The 17,225-nt window shown below is 51.6% G+C and overlaps 1 protein-coding gene across 8 annotated transcripts in view; it reads left to right on the forward strand.

Moving 5' to 3' along the window:
* Positions 1-17,225, forward strand: part of Rap1gap2 (RAP1 GTPase activating protein 2) — a 223,270-nt gene that overhangs the window by 23,406 nt on the left and 182,639 nt on the right. For 2 of the 8 annotated variants that reach the window (XM_021642094.2, XM_060387329.1), the window contains exon 1: positions 4,815-5,039. The exons of 4 other annotated variants lie outside the window; for them this stretch is intronic. The gene's annotated coding sequence lies outside the window, so the exon portion shown is untranslated. Of the gene's footprint in view, positions 1-4,814; positions 5,040-5,361; positions 5,577-17,225 lie in introns of those variants that run through there. 2 more of the 8 variants (XM_060387326.1, XM_060387327.1) reach the window with 2 other exon arrangements.

Below are 17,225 nucleotides of genomic sequence, written 5' to 3' on the forward strand. Positions count from 1 at the left end.
TGAAACTACAGCTCCAGCAGTGTGCAGTGCCTCTGATCTCAGGCAACTACACACACACACTACACACACACACTACACACACACTATACACACTACACACTACACACTATACACACATACACCACACACTATACACAATACACCACACACACTATACACACTACACACACACAAACACAGAAAGTCTAATTTTCTTAAGCTTTATTTGGTATTTTATGTATATGGGTGTTTTGTCTGCACACCAGAAGAGGGCGTCGGATCCCCGTGGGACTACAGTTATAGACTACAGCTGTAAATGGGTGTGAGCCACCACGTGTGCTGGGAATGGAACTCAGGACCTCTGGAGGAGCAGCTGGTGCTCTTAACCGCTGAGCTTTCCCTGCCCCAACCCCCAGAACAAGTGTTTACAGAAGTGACAAATAGGGCTGGAAAGATGGCTCCCACCGTGTTTAAGAGAGGTGGCTCTTCCAGAGATCCAGGTTCAGTTCTCAGCCCCCACGAGGTGGCTGACAACCCCTGTAACTCCAGATTCAGGGATCTGGTGCTCTCTTCTGGAGTCTGTGGCCACCAGGCAATCCTGCGATGCACAGACACACACTCAGACAAAACACGCACACCCATTAAAAAAAGAGATCAGCTCCTACCACACGTCAGGACTTCAGATCTCACCCTTGGACAGACTTTCGCTCAGGGGATTGAGGAGACTGGCACAGCTCAATGTCTGTGGTTATTTTTGTAATAGAATCGTCAGTTTTATTTTAGTATTGTTTTCTTTGCGATGGGATCTCACGCAGCCCAGGGTGGCCTCAGATTCAGTAGGTAGCCCTCTAATCCTCCTGCCTCCACCTTCCCAGTGCTCGGATCACCACAGAACTTACTGAACACTTATTCTCAACAGATGCCCAGTGTATGCAGTCTGGGACCCCACCAGGGCTGTGCACGTGCCAGGCAGGTGCTCTGCCAGCAGAGCGGCATCTCCCTCTCTATTATCATCTTTAGTTTTGAGACAGGCTTTCATTTTATAGCCTAGGCTTAGGCCAGCCTAGGACTCCCAGTCCTCCTGCCTCAGTGTCCCAAGTGCTGGAATCACAGGTTTGTACCACCCCCCCAGACAGTTTTTGTTTATTATGTTAGTGCTTGTTGTGTGTTGTTTAAAGGCTATATGGGAACGAACTGATCGAGTCTCTGCAGCCATCTGATGATCTGGGCACTACCATCCTTACTGCTGGAGGAGCTGAGACTTAACAGCTGCTAGAGAAAGTGCTAGTGGCCGCTATGTTCACTGACTCCCTTCCGCAAGGCGCACACCCAAAGACCGGAGGTCCTGGAGGGTGATTCCTCTCTGCAAAGAGAGAAAGCGGGGCCACACAGGAACCTCACGTTACCAGGGTGAACATCATCAGTCCTGATCCATGTTTCAGAGGCTGTTATTAAAGAGATTGGCTTGGGGGAAACTTAGAAAAGAAATGGATGATTATTATTATTGAATGAATTCCCCGAGAACCCACCATGCCAGGGAAAGATTGTTTATCTGATAAGTTTTCTAGACTAGAAATTGCACTGGGGGTGGTGAAGTGTGAGACAGCGGATGTTCATTTCTGCAAGAAAGTATTCTCGTTCCCCATAAGAGCCTTTCAGGTGGCACAGAGGAACGTGGGCAGGGGGAATGCAGCTACAGAGGCTGCTGAGTGGGTTTCTCTTGGCATGTTTATGGTGCCTCCGGGATGGGTGTGGACTGCTGGTGACCCTGCTGAGGATCCTGGGCATCATCTCGTAGACAAGATGGCAATGGTGGGATCCAAGCTGCCCTGGATGCTGGCACGTAGGTCCAGACCTAGCATAGTGAGCCCTCGGACCCGAGGTTTCACTTTCTATAGTTTCAAATAGTTAAACACAGTCTGAAAGCAGTACATGGGAGTTCCAGAAACATTCGTAAGGCTGAAATGGTGGGTTATTCTGCAAAGCCAGTGGAATCCGGTTCTTTCTTGGTTTGTCCCAGCTGGAATACGTAGATCATCCATCTGCCTAGTGTATCACACTGTATGCACTTCCTACCTGCTGGTCACGTAGCCGCTGCCTTGGCTGTCAGGCCACGGCGCTGGTGTCTCCGTGCTTGTGCTCGGGTAACTCTTCATTAATGGCCTACAAAGTGCCAGACTAATGATGCTGACAAGTCTGTCAGCAGAGAGTTGTGAAGTGCTTTATGGGAAAAGGATGAAAATTCTCAATTTCATAATGGTTTTTATGTACAGATGCTCAAAAAACTTACAGTGCTGTGTTCAGCGGACTCACTGTAAATTGAAGATATTAAATGCATTTAACTCACCTGATCTACTGAACATTACATTAGCCTATTTTACAATAACGTGTTGATTATGTCCAGTGACTATTGAAGACCTGTTTTCCAAAGATGCTGGCAACATTGTGCACTGTAGAATCAGCTGTTTACCCTTGCTGTAGCTCATGGCTGCTGTCCAGCATCTCAGGAGAGTATCGATGGCAGATCTCCAGCCTGGAAAGAGACCAAAAGTCTTCTTACTTTCACACAATCCTAAAGTCAACAACTTGTAATTGGAACCATTGCAGGTCTGGGAGCTCTGTTGTTATTTGTAGTTATTTATTTTTATTTTATGTGAACAACTGTGTCTGTCTGTATGTGCACCATGTGTTTGCTTGGTGTGGGTAGAGGCCAGAAGAGGTTATCATGGCCTCTGGAACTGGCATTGCAGACAGTTGTGAGGCCACGTGGGTGCTGGGAACCAAACCTAGGTCCTCTACAAAGGCAGCCAGTGTTCTAAGCCTCTGAGCCATCACTCCAATCTCCTTTTCTCTCTCTCTCTTTTAAAATAGGGTCTCACAAGTTACCCCTGCTGGCCTGGAATTCATTATGTAGATCAGGCTGGCCTCAAACTCAGAGATTTACATTTTCCTGAGTGCTCCAAGACATTTTTATAGCAAGCAAACAAACAGTACACTGAGAGTTTTGCACTGAACTTGGTTTCAGGATCCACTGGGGCTGAGGGCTTGGAACATTCCTGGAGGATAAGGGGGCTGATGGTGGATAGCATGGCAGGGACAAGGTAAAATCAAAGCTGGCTTCTGATCCTGTCTGCATTCAGGCACCTGAGCAAGGCAAGCAGCTTCCTGACGGGTTCTGATTGAGTGGCTTCTGTTTCAGATACTGACCAAAGTAAGCATTTGTCTTTTTTGTTTGTTTGTTCCCAATTTTCAATTTTATTATTCCTTTAGAATTACATTTATGAAGTGTGTGTGTGTGTGTGTGTGTGTGAGTGTGCGCACATGCATGTGAGCGTGTGCCGTGGCCTTCATGTGTGCCATGGTGTGCATGTGTGCCATAGCCTGATTGTAGAGGTCTGAGGACAACATTCAGGACTCGATTCTCTCCTTACACCACATGTGTCCTGAGCACTAAACTCAGGTGGTCAAGGTTGGTGTTGAGTGAACCTCTCTACCGCCCAGAGCTGGAATTCAGGGTTCAGGTGCTCAAGGCAGGATCCAAAGTGAAGGAAATGCTCTTTGTTCTAAGGCTGTCTGTGTGTGGACTCCACGGGTAGTGAGAGCTCCTTTCCCCTGCTGGATCCCACGCCATATCCTGTCCTCCAATGCCCTTAGAATGAGCATTTCAGGACCCGGCTGTGGCCTGCCCATTCCTGCCTCCCTGGACCCCTTCCCCCTCTGACCATTGTGCTCTGGGTCACATGCTGGGGTCAGAGCAGTCTAGGCTAAGTTCCTTCTTGCATGGGACACACCCACACCCCAGTGTGAGAGGCCAGCCATCAACGTGCAAACATGAAGATAGTTTGTCAAGCTGATCAGATTGCTAGGAAGTCTAAAACAGGGCATGGAGATGGTAAGGGACCTGTGTGGGGCTGTGGAACGAGGTCTTGGACCGCAAAAAGAGACATCCACTTGGAGAAGGTGCTGGTGAGGGTGTTAGGGAATGAGGGTGGGGTTCAGGATGAGGATGTAAGAATATATCCCTGCAAGGGAAACAGCAAGTGCGAGGTATGTTCTAGAAGCAGAAAGAACATTGTGGCCAGAACAGAATGAGCTGTGACCAACGGATAGGACTGAGGAAGATTTCCGTGCAAATAACGGACATTTTAGGGCTTTAGCTGCCTCCAGGGAATGAGCTTCTCGTTAGTGGATGTGTGTCAGAGGCTGCCTGCTGTGGGGGTTAGGAAGAATTCCTGGAACACCGTTCCCTTCCCTCAACGTCTTCAAGTTCAGGAGCACCTTTGGTTTGGTGGAAGGTGGGATGGTGTCTGCAGAGGAAATGAACCAAAGCTGTAGGCTGCCAGGTCTCAGACAGGGGCCAGCTTCGGGGGAGGGGGTTGGCAGTCCCCGATGGGCCTCTACTTCCAAGTTCCCCAAAAGCACGCTTTTCCGGAAAGCCCCATTAGGAACGCACGGGTCTTTCTGCGCCTCCCTCTCCCAGAGCAGTGTGCCCTGTCTTTCAGGAACCTTTGCGGGCAGGTGGGCTTCTCCCCACCTCCCCGTCCCCAGGGCCTGCCCCACCCCGCGCCTTTGTTCAGAAGGAGCCGCCGGGGGCAGTCCCCTGGCTGCGCAGAGGCGAGCATCCTCCCAGGGTGCGTGACACACAGGACCCACGGTACCCCAAACCTGGTGCCCTTGACACCCCGGCTCCTGCCCGACTCCTGTCCCGCGGCTGCGCGGTGGGCGCCCCCGGGACCTGGCTTCGAACGGCCACGAGGGGCAGGAGCGCGGGCCCCAGCGGGCGGGGGCAGCGGCTGCGTGTGCGCGCTCCGTAGTCGGGGGCGCGCCCGCCAGGTGTGCGAGCTGCGGCAGGCGGGCGGCTGGGCGCAGCTTTGTGCCGGCCGGTGTGCGCGTGGGCGCGGCGCGGTGACGGTGCACGCGACTGGGCGGGCTGCGAGGGAACCCCGCTCTGAGGAGGAGGAGGAGGGGTCTCGGCCCAGATGGAGAGCCGTGGACGCCGCGCCGGCCAGCGCGCGCGCTTGGTGAGCCGGCGGGACTGACTGTTGACATTCTGTGGGAAGGTCAGTGGCTCGGGGCTGGGTTGTATTCACAGCTGGCGTGCATCTGGACAGGAGTCCCGGGTGTGACTGAGCGTGGAACTGGCGTGGATGCTGTGAGTGGACGTGTGTGTCGGCAAAGCACAGATGGCCCGGGTGAGCCCGCGCGCCCCTCGCGCGGAGCGGTTTGGCTCACTGGGCTCTGTTTGGGAGGTAGGGTGACAGTCCTTAGAAATCCCTGCCTGGTGCACGGGTGCGGCGCTGCACACACACCGTGAAGAGGGGCGTGTGTGCGTGCATGTATGTGTGCGCGCGTGTGCATGTGTGTGTTGTTTGTGATGTTGGTCCTCTCCCTGTTGGAGTCTGCTGAGAGACGCTGGCCGAGATGGAGGTCAGACGTGGGTGTTTACAGGTGGTAGAAGCAGGAAAGAAGCTAGGAACCCCGGCAGGACTCTGGAGCTAGGCTGCGGCTCGGAGAGGGAGCGCTTGTTTTCAATGGCAAGAGCAAAAGCCCCGGCCTGTCTGTCCACAGGCTGGCTGGTGCTGTTCCAGGGAGAGGAGGTAGGATTGGGGTTGTTGCTCTGGAGACTCTCATGGACCCATAATGCAGGGCCAGCCTGCAGCCTGACTGATGCTCATTTCTAGAGGCCTTGGGTGGGTGTGGCAATGCCAGCCACGGGTCGGGGTCCTGTTTACAGGACAGGGGGTGTCTGTGGACTCCACTTTGTGTTTGTCCACACTTGCTATGTCTGGACTTGGAAGCTGGTAAGGAACCGTTCTTTCTTCTACAGCCCTCTTTCACCCTTACCCAATCTGAAGGGCATTTACATGCTACTGGGGTTTGGGCTCTGAATTCAGGGGTCAACTTCTGAATGGCCCCCATCAGGGCTGACTCTAACGGGATTACTAGAGTTGTCTAGGCCGGGATTCAGGGATGCCTTGTGACCCTAGGGCAACCTTTGAGCCCCATGGGTCTCAGCTTCCCTTTGAGAAGAAAGCGCTCCTCCCCTCCGCTGTGGGCGAGGAATAAACAGAAAGCTTGCACAGCTGCCTGGAGGATGGGAGTGACTCAGGGCCTGTGAGGTCTTGGGCAGTGATTTCCCACAGGACTTGGGAGAGGCTGTGACATCACCATTCAGCGAGGGTTCTGAGCTGCCTGGTCTGGGGTGCGTGTCTGTTGGATGTGGCTGCTCAGGTGTCTGGAAGCTGCCTCGGGTCCCTCCTCCCCAACTAGATGTTGGGGAGTTGGAGGAGGCCTGGGATGGGATGGTAGGATGAAGCCTTTGTGGTTGCTGTTCTTGGGCAGGGGCAGATGTTCGCCTTGGGAAGAAGGGTCAGGGCACAGCTGGTGGGTCTCTGTCAGCTCAGGGTGGTGTTTAACACGAAGTGCTCTCTCTTCCAGAAGGTCTTCCTGTGAGGGACACCTCCGTAGCCTTTCACTCTCTTGCCTATGATCTCTCTTGAGGTGTGGTGGCTTATGCCGGTAATCCCAGTACTTTGAAGGCTGAGACAGGAGGATTGCCATGAGTTCAAGGCAAGCCTGGGCTGCAAAGTGAGAGCCCGTCTCAGAAACCACTCAGAATCAAACCCCAAATTCCCCAAAGAAACAGACAGGCAAATAAGTGTCACCAAGTGTGGCTGAGTCACAGATGGTCAGACTGATTTGAACTTTGAAGGCAGAGGGCCCTGGCATGGATGGCCGTGGTGGCACAGTACTCTCTCTGGTGACATTGTTGGTGACGATTGGTTGACACTGAGTCCTAGGGAGTCCTAGGTGTGAATCGCTGCTCTATCCGTCGTCGCTCTGTGTGTTCATCCCCACTCCCTACCCTAGAAACGCCTGGGAGAAGGATTTGCCCCCGGTGGTTTACTTGGGAAGTGATTTCAGGGCAATGGGGCAGAGGGTATGGGGAGGAGAAAGGCAAGGGATGCGGAGGCCTTCCTTAACCACCTGCCGCTCTTCTTCTGTAGGTCTCTGGGGAGCCTAAAGGCTGAGTCAGAACTGCTCTCTTGGGGAAACTCTTAGCGATTCCCCTTCCCCCCAGGGTGACTCTGTGCAGACCCACACACTTTTGCAAAGAGGGCCTGGCAGCCACCACTCAGCTCTGTTGGGCAGCATGTGTAAGACGCTGCTTCTGGTCTGGGGCTGAGGGACGGGGGGTGGGGGTGGTGAGGGGACATGGCTGGTCTTTACAGAGGTGGCTGGAATAGGAGGCAGGGCAGGACACTTTGCACTGACACACTGGCGTGGGGCAATCTAACCTAGACTTTTTTTTTTTTTTTTTAATAGAGCCCTGGAATTCTCTCTGTAGACCAGACAGAGATCCACCTGCCTTTGCCTCCCAAGTACTGGGATTAAAGGCATTTGCCACCATACCTGGCTTTATTATTTTATTTTATTTTTTGAGACAGGGTTTCTTTGTGTAGCCTTGGCTGTCCTGGACTTGCTTTGTAGACCAGGCTGGTCTCAAACTCATAGAGATCCGCCTGCCTCTATCTATCTATCCATCTATCTATCATCTATCTATCTGAGACAAGATTTTGCCGTGTAGCTCCATGATGGCCTCCATGCCCCAGCAGCTGAGGTTCTAGGTGGATGGCACCCTGTGCTTTTGTTGGAAAGATAGTTTTGAGGCAGACTCATTAAACCAGCCTGACCTTGACCTTCCTGTCCTCTGCTTCCTCCTCCCTCGTGCTGGGATTCAGGCACACACACCACCCCTGGCTAAGGATGGACTTGCTAGCAGCAGTTGGGAAGGCTGCAGGGTCTGGTGGTACAGATTCCCATTTGCCTGTGTGGAGATGGAGCCTGCATAGACAACCCCCAGGACCCCTCCCAGTGGTCAGACTTTTGTTCTTGTCAGTGTTTCTGGGGCTGTGGCCCAGTCTGCAAAGCCTGAATAGATCTGGTTCACATTCTGAGAACTGGAGCCAATGATACCCATGAGGGTGCAAGAGCCCCAAAGTGGGCAGGGGAGGACGAGCAAGCAGTCTCTTGGAAGCAGGTGCTTGAAGGAGGAGTGGAGGGAGGGTGAGTGCTGGCGTTTGGAGCTGGCAGATGGTCGTGGGCACTGGTCTGGGCTGTAGTCAGGGAAGGACAGGGCAGGGGGCTGGGGAGGCCTAGAGAAATTGCAGAGCATGACAGGAGACAGAGCAGACTGGAAGGAGGTGGTCAAATGCTGGAGGTCAAGGCCGGGGAGTGAGTAGGCAGCTTTGGCACCCAGAGTTAGAGGTGTCTGGGACAGAGCACAGCCTGGCCTCGGGGACAGGATGGTGGCAGGAGGGCAGGAAGGAGCTGCTGAAAGCTACCTGTGGAGTCCTGCGGCATGAGCCACGCAGACGTGAGCCAAGCATGTCAGGGGCTGGCCCCTCTAGCCTCCTCACTCTTCTTTTCCCATGTGCTCACTTCTCCTCCTGGCCTTTGACAGGGGAGGTATCACTGCAAACGCTTAGGTCCTGTCATGATCTGCTAAAGAAGTTGTGGTTGTGCCTTAGCCAGGGCCTGTTGCCATGGTACCAGGTGGCCCTCGTCGGTGCCCAACCCTCACTCATCTCCAAGCAACGTGGCACTCCCTCCAGGAGAGGGCACGCTGTAGGGAAGTACCCAGCTGCCTCCTGCTCAGGCACAGACAGCTCAGGCTGGCATTGCAAAGGTCACTGTCTCCATCTCTCTGTCTACAGGCAAGGTCACATTTCACAGAGCCTGGAGGTTCAGCAGTCACTTAAAGATAGGTCTGGCCTCTGCTATTGAGAGTGGCTTTTGTTCTAATAAGTTTAGTTTAAAAAATTGTAATGCCACCCTATCCATCTACTCCTCGCCATTTTCAGGGCTTTGCTACCTCTCCAGTGGAGAGCTCTGTTTCATGCCTGATCTTACCCATCATATTCTCTCTCCGTTTTCTTTGTTTGCTATCACCCCTAAGGGCATACAGATATGGATAAGGGTTTCCTGCCCATCTGCTCATGTTGCAAAGCAGCCATCGGTCTTCGCATACCAAAGCCAGGCTTGGGCTGGGAGGCCTCAGCCTATGACAGAGGCCCGGCTGACCCCTCTGCTCTGTGTTTCTGGTTCTGGATTTGCATCTTTCTCCTAAGATCAGCTCGCCTATCCTCTATTCCCTGACTTAGATATAGTCAGTCTCCTTTCTGGGTCATGCCGGGCTGTCTGGGATCTAACAGGTCTGGATCAGCAGATGGCATCAGGTGTGGGCACCTGCAGGTCCTTGGTACAGCCAGGGTCAGTGGCTGGAAGTGACCCAGAGCAGGAGGAGAGTGGCAGGACAGACAGGAGGACTGAGGTGTTGTGTGTGTGTGTGTGTGTGTGTGTGTGTGTGTGTGCATGTGCTGTGCTTGTTTGGGGGACCTTTGGGTGTATGTGCTGGCACCTGCTGGGTGCTCTCCAGGGTTCTGGAGGGTGTGATGGCAGGTGATGCTTTACCCCAGCAGGGGTTCTGCTTCTTGAAGCTCCTCCCCCCCTGCCTACTTCTGCCCTCTCACCAGCCTTCCTTGCCCTGCCCCTTCCCCACTGCCTTGAGAAAGCTGATGCCCCCTCTTGGGATGTGTGGGAGTCCACTGCCTTTAGGGTGGCACCAGGAGAGCGAATGTCCAACCTCCAGCCCTGTCCTCCTGAGCTCTGTGGGGAGGAGGGTTTGGACATACATGTGGGTCTAAGGGGATGACTCAGATGGCTGCTGGGGTGGGTGGAAGAGCCCGTGTGTCAGCTTTCTCTGTGGAGGCACGCATGCCCCCTCCTATTGCCCACCCTGCTCCCATTCTTGTCATCTGTGCAGCAGGTGGCAGGCTCCCTGACCCCTATGCACCCCCTTCTCCAATAGCTTTGGTTACTATGGTTGTTTTTACAGGAGCCAAAGTGGCCTCTGGGGCCTGGGGCTTCCTACTCCGTCTTGCTCTCTGCAGAATTCAAACTGTAACTACTGGTGTACAGCTCTTCCTGTGCCAGGCTCCAGCCACAGGCTGGAGTGGTAGCTCACTTACTTCCTGGAACATCCCTGTGGGGATGACAGTAGCATCTCATTGCTGTTTCCTTGTGGAGGTCACTTCCCCAAGATCACAGCCAGGAAGGGATGGAGCTGGGTTTCTTCCTGACACTGCTTCTTATCCCTTTGCTCTTTGTGTCCATCTCATCCTTTTCATTGTGTCTTCAGAGAGGCCATTCAGGGTTACCCCACTGAAACAGGCCTCCCTGGCCATCTGGTCCCCTTTGAATCACATCAATCTACTATACATACCCGCTTAAAGTTATCCCACTTCCCAACGGAGCATGGGTGTATTTCCCCAGATCTCCTCAGAACTAGCAGAGAGCCTAGAACACAGCAGGGACTGACAATCAAACCAAAACCCAGCCAAACCCAAGCAGACCAACAATAAAACCCGGAAGTGTTGGATGAATGAGGGGCAGATGACTGAAGTTAGGTGTGCCTCTGCCCTCTGCCTCTGCCCCTTCCTCTGCACTGCCTCTTGCGTAGCAGGGCCTGCTGCAAAAACGGCTCTAGAGCCAGCTCGGCTGGTTCAAATTTAGGCTCTGCTGCTCCTCTACTGATCTAGTAGGACATACGAAGCCACCAGAAGCATATGGCTCACAACAGCGCTGACATTTCGCTGTGAATCTGCAATTTGGACAGGGCTCACCAGGGACTCTCATATCTTCTCTATGTAGTGTCATCTGGCTAATTTAAGGCTTGAGGGTGAATTACCTGCTGGCTCCATTGCTCATGTCTGGCACTCGATGCTGGCTGTTGGCTTAGTGTCACACACCGCTCTTTTCCTCATGCCTATTCATGCCCTCTTCCTGTGCGCTAGCTTGTGCTTTTGCACAGCATAATGGCTGGGTGAAGGGGCAAACATCCCAAGAAAACCATGCAGAAGATATCCTGCTTTTCTTACCGAGCCCTGGAAGTGATACAGTATGATTCTGTGGTTCTCTGAGGTGCAGCGCTTACCTGGAGCACATGACTTGGTCTCTCCATGCCTGGCTTCCCCATCTGCTAAGTGAGGACACCGAGAGTGCTTCCAAAGGTGGGGCTTGTAGAAGGAAGAGGAGAAGCTTGGACGGAAAAGGCATTTTTTTCTCTGTGTCTTTTTGTGTACACATGCCTTTCATGCGTGTACAGGTGCATAAGGCATGTGCGTGTGCATGCAGGTAGATACCCATGCGTGGAGAGCAGGGCTGGCCTCACCATGTGCTTTGTTCTGTGGGTGTCATCACCTTAATTTCTTTCTCTGAGAAGTGGCCTGGACTCATCGAGCAGGAGCCTGGCTTTTCCCAGGCAGCTCTGCCTCAGCCTTGAGATTATAAGCGCACACCACCACACCTGTCTTTTGTTTTTTTTTTGTTTTTGTTGTTTTTTTTTTTTTTCCAAAACATGGTTCTGGGGAGTGAACCAGACTCTTATGCTTTCAGGGCAAGCACTTTACCTACTGGGCTCTCTCTCCTCCTGCTCTCTTCCACCTCCTCTTTCTTTTCCTTCCTCTCTTCCTCCCGTCTCCTCCTCTTCCCCCCTCCGCCCCATTTCCTGCCTCTCCCCTCCTTCTCTTCTTTGAGACAAGGTCTTATGTAAAACTAGGCTGCTCTCAAGCTTGCCATGTAACTGGGGATCCTCTTGCTCCGCCCTCCTGAGAGCCGGGACTGCAGGCGTGCTACAGCACGCAGTTTATACGGTACTGGGATATTAATGTAGACTTGGGTGTGCGCTAGGCAAGGACTCTGTGAACCCAGCCGCATCCGTGGCCTGGCAAAGGCCTTTTTTGTCTATGTTTTACTGACCCAAGTTGGCCCCATCCGAGTTGCTGATGGTGAAACCATGAGGGTGGGGCTCTTGATGGACTCTGTGACCAGCAGCCCTGTGACCATGGGCTCAATTTCTTAACTTCAAGGCTCTAATTTGTTATCAGGAAAGTGAACATGGTTATGATGAGGGTTTAATTGGAAAAAGAAAATTTGGCTCTTCTGGTCATCAGAAGCTCTCTCAAGAAAGAGTTCACCATGGCAGGTGTGGTGGACACGCCTGTGACTCCACCACTCAGGAGGCAGGAGGATCCCAAAGGCAGGCCGGCCTAGGCTGTGTAATGAGATTCTGTTTCAAACACGGAACAAGCTGCTGGAGAATTGCAGGTTCACCACCAGCCTGGTCAATTTAGCAAGAACCTAGATCAAGAGAAAAAGTTGGACATTGTGGTGCTTTTAACCCCAGCACTTGGAAGGTAGAGGTCCCTGGACCTCTGTGAGTTCATGACCAGCCTGGTCTACAGAGTGAGTCCAGGACAGCCAGTGCTACAAAAGAGAAGCCCTGTCTCAAAAAACAAAACAAAACAAAACAAAACAAAAAAAAAAAATTAAAAGAGAAAGAAGGAAGAAAAGAAGGAAAGAAATTTATTCTTAGTCTTTATAGTTGAAAATGCCCAGGTTGGGGGAGTTGAAATGTTTTCTCCACAGCTACATTTAGTGCTGGAACCCAGGCTGGGAGCACTTGCTCTCACACCTGGTAATGGTGTTGCTCATCCTTTGCAAGACTGAGGATTTGCTACATCCCTCTATCCCTTTTGCCAGAGGTAGTGTGGCTGCCATCCTAGAAAAGAAAACAAGACATTCCGTGCTCTCCTTGCGCAGAGCGTGCATACCTGTGCCTTCTGCCTCACCCTGGTGAGCAGTGTTCTCCCATGCTGTGCTGTGTGGAAGAGACTGGGGGGGGGGGCTCAGCTGGATGGAGTGAGCAGACGGAGGACAAAGACCTAGAGGTGCCTAGAGGTGCGATCTTCTTCAGCGAGAAGCCCCTCAGGGTGGCTTTTTGAACCCAACAGGGCCGTTACTAGCAATGGGAGTGTGCTAGTGTGTCACCCCAGAATCGCTTACTGGATTAGAATCATCTGGGGACACTTCCCTGGCTCCGCTTCTGAATGTGTTAGCTCAGATTGCCTTTGCCTCTCTGAGGCACGGTATTGCTACATTGTCCAGTATGGCTTGGAGCTTACAATGTACTCCAAGCTTTTAACTCAAACACACTATCCTCCTGCCTCAGGGGCTGGAGAGATGGCTCAGTGGTTCAGAGCACTGGCTGCTCTTCCAGAAGTCCTGAGTTTAATTCCCAGCACCTACACGGCGACTCACAACCATCTACAGTGAGATCTGGTGCCCTCTTCTGGTGTACAGTGTACATGCAGATACAGCACTCATCTACATAATAAACAAACAAACAAATAGAACTCTGCCTCAGCTCCTGCAGTAGCTGCTATCACAGGCATGTGCCACCATGCCTGGTGACGGGAAAGAATCTCAACAGTCACATCAACCGACAAGTCTGCAGGTCCGTGGCAGGCCTGGCCTTGAAGACTTCGCATGTGTGGTCTCATTTTGACCCCCAGCGCCCCTAAGAAGAGGGTACTGTTATCTGTCCCTTGCAGATGGGGTGTCTGAGCCGCAGACCTATTAGAGGCCAGCTAAGGAGCTTGCCTAAGGTCACATTACTGATAAGCCACAGGGTTAGAGTTTGAGCCCAGGGTCCTCAAGTCCAGGTAATTTTCACACTTGGTACATTTGGAACGTGACTGACAGATGCACGCATTGGTGCTGGCCGTTGGACCCAGGGCCATCTATTACTGGGCTCTAGCTGCACCTCAACACACCCAAAGACCTACGTCCTAACGTTGGAGTCGTCTCCTTAGGCTTCCACTAAAGGGTACTCACTATTTGTTTTTCCTGGTTATAAAAACCAGACCTCCTAGCTGTAAGGAAGCTTAGAAAAACAGAGGGTGAAAAACTCCTGTCCCATAACCCTCCTTTCAAGCACTCAGCCCACAGAGTATGATTGGAGAAAGGGCTCAGCAGAACATGCTAACATTTTCCTCTAGAGGACCCAGGTTCAATTTCCAGGACCCACATGGTAGCTCCCAACTGTCTGTAAGTCCATTTCCAGGGGATCCATGGTACCAGGCCTGCACACAAGATACCCATACACGTAAAGTACCATGGATCTTAAAAGAGTCTGGTTGGGGTTGTGCTCCCTTTATTTGGCTCTGAGCCCCGCCTTGGCGTTGCCCTTCGTTGGGAGTGAGTGCGGTACCCTGGCGGTCCCTTGTGTTGCCAGCTGTGCTGTTTCTAGGAGGTGCTGTTTCCATCAGTTCATGGGTAAGACACTTGTGTGATGGAGACCAGAAGAGAACAACGAGGCATTCACCTCTGAGCATGCCCGATTTGGAGGGAGCAGAACAGGAAATAGAGCTGCTAGGTCAAAGGGCATGCATATTTTGAAAAAAAACCAAACAAACCAAACTTTCTATTGAAGTGTAATATACTCCCATAGTAGTGTACAAAGCTTAAGCCTACACATTAATGAATTCTCACCAATTCAACATAATTCAGCATAAGCAACAAAAGCAACATCCAGATCCAAGCCAGGTAATGGACTGGTGTTTTAGGTGTACCAGTGGCATGCATTTTCTTTCTTTTTTTCCTTTCTATCTTTCTTTTCTTTTTTTATTTTTTGAGACTGATTCTCACTATGTAGCTCTGGCTGGCCTCGAACATGCAGCGATATTCCTTCCAGCCTCCCATGTGCTGGGATTAAAGGCATGTGTGTTAGATAGAGATCTGGAGAAAGTTACCACACCCAGGAACTTTTTTTTTCCTCTCTTGGTTTGAAATTCAGTGTGTTGCCCAGCTTGGTCCTTAAACTCCTGAGTTCAAGCAATCCTCAGCCTCTCTAGCAGCTGGGATTGTAGGTCTTTACCACCCCATTGAGCCTGGTTTGTATGTTTTTGAAAGATTTTTATTCATAATGTCAAATTCCTTTTAGAAAACCTCTGTTCTAGACTCCTTTATATGTTCTTAACTAGGAAGACCAGAGTAAAAGGCAGACACACCTGGAATCAGACATAGAGACCCTGGTCCTCCCTTTTTGTAAGGACAGACTCCCTCTTAGGGAAGGATGGAGCTGGCACCAGGGCTCAGTGATCAGTTTGGACTCTGAACCTTGAGTTTAAGATGGTTTGAAAAAAAATTACCCTATTTATAACAAACTCTTTCTCCTTCTCATCTTCCTTGTAATCCTAGCACCCTGGAGACTGAGGCAGGAGGATTGCTATCAATTCTAGGCCAGTCTGGGCTATAGTGAGAGACCCTGTCTCAAAAAACAAACCAAGAGCCAGAGAGATGGCTCAGTAGACAACGCTCCTACCATGGAAGTCTCCAGAGTTTCCATCCTTAGAACCCATGTAGAAGTTGGCCTGGTGATGGCTGCCCATAATTGATGCACTGCAAGGCAGGTCTCCAGGGCAGGCTGGCCTAGCCAGAATCGGCACACCCGGGGTTCAGTGAGAGGCCCAGTCTAATGAGATGAAGTGGAGGGTGAGCCAGGAAGACACTTTGGGATTTCACTTATGCTGCACCTCTCAGCACCCATACACGTGGAAACACACACACACACATGCACAATGCACATGCAACATCATACCATGCGCACACACACACCAGCATCTAATATTTTTCTTCAAAAGTGTGCTAATGATATAGCAATGTTAACACCACTACAACATAAGGAACACTTAGTAAGTCTGCACCCTCTAGAGCCCCGATAGACAATTCTATTCCCATTCTTTGACGTAACCACTCTTGAATCACTGCTTAAGGTTCTTTTCGGAAATTGTCTAAGGAGCAATAAATATTTTGCATAATTAGTTAGGTGTGATGGCGCACACCTTTGATCCCAACAGGAGGCAGAGGCAGGTGGATCTCTGAGTTTGAGGCTAGCCTGGTCTGCAAAGTTCCAGAACTGCTGGGACTATTATAGTGAGCCATTTTTTAAAACTTTATTAGTTATTTTGTGACAGGGTCTCATGTGGCCCAGGCTGACACCAATCTCACTATGTAGTTGAACCCATCTGTGAAGGTCTGAATCTCCCGACTCCACTTCCTAAATGCTGGGATTATAGATATGCACTTTATTATCATTATTTTGAGCCAGGGTCTCACTCTACGGCTTGACTGGCCTTTTCTCACAGCTGTCCTGTCAGCCTTCCAAGTCATGGCACTACAAGCCTAGCTTTACAGTCTTGTTATGTAGCTCAGGCTGGCCTCAAAATCATGATCCTACTGGCTCTGGTTTGTGCAGCTAGAACCCAGGCCTGGTACGTGCTGTGAAAACGCTCTGCCACAAACTACTCTCCAGCTCTAGAGTGATGGCTTTTTCGTTTGCTTGTTTTAAAAGTCATTATTTGATTGGTAAAAGTGTTGCATTATTGTTACTTTAAACTGTTTGTGACAAACCCCGTCACTTGGTAGCCTACAGCTGACTATGGTGACTTCCGTGGCAAGCCAGCTGTCCGGAGCAGATAGGGATTGTGCAGTCGCAGTGTGTGTGAGTCTTGCTCTTGAAGCCCAGTGTCCACAAGTGGCCTCTTGCAGTTGTTTCTGTCATTGCCTTCCTTTTCCGAACTTGTGCAATGGGACAGGCCGTCACGGCCTGAGAGGCATGCAGGGAAGTGGCCTGCGTTCCCCTAGAGATCCAAGTCTTTCTCTGCCTCTGCAGGGCAATTTGATGAGGGTAGATGACGAACTTACAGTGGAGGGGGGAGATGAGAGCTGAGCTGCACGGCTCAGCCGGCTGCCATCTCCTGACACGGGTTGTGACAGGATGGCTGTGACATTCAGTGCTGCTTCTCCAGGGGCATCTGTTTCTGGAGTTTTCTGTGACTGCCCATCCCTGGCCCTGGGAAGGAGCTTGTCTCATTCTTTAGTCCTCACTGGTAGCAGAGGAGACTGCACTGCTCCTTCCTTCTCCCCTGTCCTGGGGGCCCTAGAGACACAGTGGAGGGGCTGCTGCTGACATGTACCTGGCTTGTTCTCTACTCCCAGTCAGCTCTCTGGTTCCATCTCCCCGAAAGCCTACGGGGTGGGTGAGGTACCTGGAGCTCTGTCTCAAAGCTGAGGCCCTGACAAGTCTTGTCCCCTAGGATGGTCTTTCCGGAATGCCCATAGGCTCTAGCAGGGAAGCTGGACCTTGTGACGTGTGACGTAAAGTAGGCCATTAGGTGTGTGTGTGTGTGTGTGTGTGTGTGTGTGTAGGAACCCAGGAGGGAGGGATGGAGCCCATCTGGCCAGGTGCTAGGAAGCCTTGGTTCTTGCTTTCTCCCATATCATTACTGTTCCACCTTGAGCCATACACTGCTTTCAAGGCCTTAGTCATCCATTATACAATG

This window comes from Meriones unguiculatus, chromosome 7, assembly GCF_030254825.1.
Source record: "Meriones unguiculatus strain TT.TT164.6M chromosome 7, Bangor_MerUng_6.1, whole genome shotgun sequence".
Lineage (NCBI taxonomy): Eukaryota > Metazoa > Chordata > Mammalia > Rodentia > Muridae > Meriones > Meriones unguiculatus.